Source organism: Colossoma macropomum, unplaced genomic scaffold (assembly GCF_904425465.1).
Source record: "Colossoma macropomum unplaced genomic scaffold, Colossoma_macropomum, whole genome shotgun sequence".
Lineage (NCBI taxonomy): Eukaryota > Metazoa > Chordata > Actinopteri > Characiformes > Serrasalmidae > Colossoma > Colossoma macropomum.
The window spans coordinates 25,534,000-25,539,999 of NW_023494799.1; positions in this window are offsets into that span (position 1 = coordinate 25,534,000).

Consider the following 6,000-nt stretch of genomic DNA (forward strand, 5'->3'; position numbering starts at 1 on the left):
TTTACTATCAGAAACCACCAGTGAAACTACATGTCATCTGAGTTTGTATGTGTAATGCTGATGATATTTTAGGCCAAAACCTTATCTAAAACTAATGTAAAATTATTTTTCAGGCATCAGGCAGAGCTTTTAGAGGCATTAAACCGTCCAGACGTCCGATTCCCATCACCACCTCTGTGAATTCTAATTCTATACGTTTCTTTTGAACAGTGCGTTTCACATTAAACCACACTGAATGACTGTTTTTACATCTTTGCTGTTTAAATGTGCTTAAGTTTTGAAAAATGACCCATAATTCCCATTTAGTTCTTTACAGAATGTATTTTAACTGTGTTTTTGTAACATATTGATGTTGAAATTTCAATTTTGGTGGGTAAAAATGGAGACATCCTATATAAAGTTTTAAATGAGGCAGTGTAGGTTTTTGTTTGTTTATAGTTTGATTGCACTATTTGATGGGATCAGAATTTTGCACTAGTTTACATGCAACTTAAAATTATATTTTCCAGGTAAAATCAGTCAAGACATTTTTAACAAATGACATTTTAAAAATTGGATCGAATCTTAACCTCAGAACTGAAAATCACCTTGAACTTGAAAATGTGTATCATTACACCTCTAGTAGCCTATCTTTTGCTGCACAGTTCATCAGCCCCCTTTTATCCCATCCATGAAGGGAAAAGGACCACCAGAGGACCACCACTGACCAGATATTATGTGGGTGGTACACCATTCTCAGCTCAGCAGTAAGACAGTGTACTGTTGACCAGAAGTGACACACATTACCATCTCGGCATCACTGCTGTGCTGAGAATGGTCCACCACCCACATAATATCTGATCAGTGGTGGTCCTCTGGTGGTCCCTTTCCAATGACGAATGTGGCAGAAAGGGTGATAAACTGTGCAGTGCTACTGTCAGTAACTGTAAACCTACAAAGGGCACCTATATGGCAATTTAGTTTATAATTCACCAAGGCTACAACACACAAGTTAAAGAGATGCTTCTCAGTGGTTTAGTACATCAGTCAGTGTTTTTATTAACTCACTATTGTTTACACAATACTGTGCAAAACTCAGACTACCCTTTCCACAACCAGCTTCAACTTTTCTTCTTTTTGTCTATTTCCTTTTCTCAGTAAGGTCGTTTGACAGCTACACATCCTTTCAGACCCATAGTGCTGAGGCTTCTCACAGTGGAAGGATAGACAGAAACACCTGTGGATGTTTTCAGATCTGAAGCAGCTTGATTTTCTCCTCTCTCTCAAAGATGAAAGCTCTAAGGGCTGTTTATCTGATGGGGACAGTGTTGGTGTGTACCAGGTCTTCCAGTTGATTATTAGGAGTCCCATTTTCTCTGTAGCTTTAAAAAAATTGTAAAGTCCAGTTTGGAAACTCCTGATTTTTCACACATTTTTGTCCTCATAAATCTCTCTTGGAAAATATAATTAACTAATCTGATGGGGACAGTTTTGGTGGTCTACCAGATCCTGCATGGTTGTTAGGAGTCCCATTTTCTTTGTATCTTGTAAACATTTTTGTACTCTAGTTTTGGAAACTGGGGACTGGTGGCTTATATTATGACAAATAAAAAAATGTACATATTGTGTGTGTTTTGACTGGGAAATAAATAAATGAAAGGTGGTCTCTGACATTTGCACAGTACTGTACACTTTAATGTGTTATTTTTTGTTTCTCGGGTTTCTTACTTTGAGTTCATCTCTTGAAACCCATCACATCTAATGTCATTTATGCTGTAGCCTACTCACAACATCAAGTGCAAATGGTAAGGATTCTCAAGTATTCCCAAGGCCACACTCTTTTCTCTTTGTACACCACACCACTTGTAGTGGTAGCCATGGCTACATGCCACATGAATATGAGTTATATCCCCTCTCGTCCTTTCCTCACCATCATAGCCACTAAATTGCCGTAAGAAAATGAATTGCTTTTATAACAAAACCATGCCATTTAATTTCGGCGGCCAATCTTGGGGCTGATGGGTGCAGACTGATATTGCATCTATCCATCCTGTCCTGCATTTCACAGCCATAAGAAGACATTTATTTCCCCTTATTTAAATACACAGCAAACATTTAGTGTGAATTGTGATAAAGGCTGCTAAAAGAATATGTGATTCATTCAGATGTGTGTGCAATTGTTGCTTATTTATTTGACCAAGAATGAAACAAAAACTTGAATGTACTGCTTTTATTTCAGTTTGATTAAAACACCATGACAGAATTCAAAATAAGAAGCAATGATAATTAAAATATATTTATGACAACAGCAGAAATGAACTGGTTATTGTGTCTCTTACCAGCATGACACAATAAATATCTGACTCCATCAGTGAGCTATTGATCTTTAACTGCTTCTCAATCAAATATCAAGAATCAATACATACGTATATTGATATTATGCATATCAACACTACTTAGAAAGAAACGATTGCTGGTGCGTATGTCCTGGTCACTGAGGTAGACTATGACTTGTTGTCACAGTTGATGTATATTCAACAACAAAATCACTAGTCTTCCACAGCGGCCAGAACTAAAGCAGAATCTACAATGTGGGTCTTTCTATCGTTGCGTCCCACAACTTTAAAGCCATGAAAATGAGCTCAAAAAATAAATCACAGAAAGATTCTGATGTCTGTGTATTCTTTGTTCTATCCCAAAATGACCCACCAAAAACTATGACAGATCTTCTTTTTGAATTTCTATTTTAGTGATTTTTAGTGCTGTGCATGAAAAAACAGCAGATCATAGCAGTGACTTCACAGACCCTAAAGTATCATTTTTATGTGATCATTTTCATTTTTATGTCGAAATTTTCACACAATGTAAAGGGCAGCTGGTGTTTACAAATTAGGTAAAAAGGATAATAAAAAAACAAAAATGGGGATACAAGGTTTTGTTTTGACAGTGACAAAATATACTATAATATAAACATAAATGATAAATGTGTATATTGTCGCTGTCCAAAAAAACAAGTATCTCTAAATAATTTGAACTCAGCCGCTGTCTCAGCCGCTGTCCTTTTATGTGAAAATTTCATGATGATTGGACCAATAGAAATGCTCCAGAATTCCTTCTAATAAAATCTCTTTACATTGACTTACATTGAAAGTAAAGAGTGTTTTTGCCCTCTCCTGTAAAGTTGTAGTTTTGGACATACATGTATGAACATAACACTTTACACTATAGAGAGCACTTACACCTCTTTACACCTACATATGGCACTGTTCTACAAATTGTAGTGCACAATTTCTGTTTGTTTGTTTAACATATTGGAAAAAACTTTTGCAAAGGTCAACTTTTTTGTTTTAAACTTGTTTCCAATATTTTAAGTTCAGCAAATAAACTGTGCATTACAATGCGCAGAAGTGTGTTCTCTGTAGAGAATGTGCTAATCTATTTTCACTCAGAAAATCAAAAAAAATTCTAAAGCTGTGTGCACCAAACTTTTGCATACAATTGTAGATCACAGATTTTGTGGTTAATTTAATGTAGTATGTTCTATTAAGAAGCCTAAAAACCCAAACAAAAAATAAGGATATTCTGGAGAAACATCCATATGGTCAGCAGGGTGGCACTTAATAATAATAATAATAAAATGACTGTATTAATTTGATAATGAGTCTTATCCCATGATTGCTGTTACAGAAACAATGAAATAATGTCATCAAAAAAAAAAAATGAAAAGAATCAGCTAAATTACTGACAGATTCATGTGTTGCAAAAAGATAATTTCATTTGTGTTATTCATGAAACATTGAGTGATGTTCAAATTGAAAAAAAATAATAACATGAATGCAAATTTTATAATTTTCTACACACAATATCACTTTGAAACTAAAGTGGCGGTGGACCATATTTTAAACAAGCTTGGATTTTAATAATTTTGTCAGTGGTGTTTCAGTCTTTACTGATTGTGTTCAATATAACAGTCTACATTTTACTCTAAATTACACATCAACATTCATACCCTGTTTGACTCATATATGTTTATGTTATGTTACATTATGTACTTTATTGGTCCTACAAGGAAAATTCGTCATTTTGCTGCCTAACTACGCCCAATCTGGGAGCAGCACAGCATCACCAGCAGAGCAGTTGTTACATTGTACATTGTTACTGCATATAGAAATAACTTAACACATATCAAGAATATTGTGTAAACATATGTTGGTCTGAAGGTGGCGATCCAGCTGTGTCAATTTTGGAATGTTAGAATCTATTAAAATCGTTTACAATAATATTCAGTAAAGTATGCCCTCATTTTTTAGCCAAAATAAAATTCAGGCTATTTTCAAAAATAAAAGTCTAAAAAATGAAACAAAAAGAATTCATGTGTTCCTTACTGTCTACACTCCACTAATATGTGAATAATTATTTTATTTAAAATAAATTCTGAATTGTACAAAATAATTGAATTGAGTCAGTGAAATTTGAGGTTTGATGTTTATGAAGTGAGAAATCAAATCAAGAGTGCTGACTGACAGGTTAATACTGGACCTGAAAGCAAGAGAATCTAAAAGAATATGAATATACATATACTAATAAACAGTTCCCATTATTTCCCCAGCAAAATGAAATTCACATTGTAAAATGAATACATTGTTTGTGTCCCTTTATGCAAATGGACATCCTAATATTAGACCCAAATTTATCTTTAGTCCTGCATCACTCTTGAAATGTTTCAACCTAGAGGTAAAAGACCTTTACTGAATGGCCTCAAAGATCCCGCTGTAATATAAGATGACTTACACAGGCCTGGAAAAATGTCTCGAGTTAATAATGTCACGGCACTGGATCCACATGCCCTTTCCACAAACCATACACTCCGCTCCGTATTCCCTTTTATGTTCAAGGGCCATCTCCGGAGTCCTCGTTTTTACTGGCCACTCCAGGGCTGTGCCCACTGACGGTCAGGCTCTCGCTTTGCTAAAGGCAATCAGCGCAGAAGTGCTGCTCTTATGAAATAGATTTATTGGTTTGCGCCGAGCATTTATAATTCCAGCAAGCGTGTAATTATGTCTGTGGCTCAGCGAACAACAACACCGGAGCACAGAATAATTGTGATCAAATTCAGCAGCATGGATGTTTCCCTCTGCTTACCTTACTCCACCCTGCTATGCGTCCTTCCATCTGTTCATCCATTTGTTTATTCATGCGCGCATCACATGCTTCCTTTCATCTGCTTCAATGTCATTTACCTGTCATGCATAAAACTCCACAGACAAAAACAGACAAGTTTAGGTGAAAACAATAGTCACAACACTCAACAACAGGGCTGTCACAGTTGATTAGATTATCAGTTGAGTAATTAACTGATTATACTTACGATTAAACTGAATAATCAGAGTTTTTAAAAAAGGCCAAATAATAACAACAATGGGGCTTACTAAACAATAGCAAACAGTACAGCCTTTAAAAGATTCTAGAATACTTTACTGGAAAGTACGACTTTAAAAAAAAGCTTTAAATACATATATTTTAATGCACTTTAAAGGGCATGTCCATCAGAATTTAAAATAGGCATTAGCAATCACTGCAGATTCAACCAGAACCTAAATTTTAGTTCTTTTTTGTGCCAAATAATCGACTTTAATTGACTAAATGACTGATTATTTTGACAATTGCTTCTAGAAAATAAAATATAAAAACGCTTACAGGCAAAAAAATGCATGTAAACAGGTGTATCCATCAGAAAGAAAAAATATGCATTATGAATCACTGCAGATTCAACGAGACAGTAAATTTTAATCAGTTTTTAAAAATCAAATTGAGTTTAATCGAATAATCGTGAAAGCCCTATTCAACAGAATGAGAAAATGACAAAGTGCTATTGAGAATCAGAGAGGCTGTGCCTTTAATGACGTTTGTCAAAGTAAGGCAGCTTCAAATTTCCCCTCGGCAATAAGTCTATTCAAATCATGGTATATGCATGTACGAACTCAAACATTTGCCAAAGAACTCTTGAGGGTTTCCAATCAA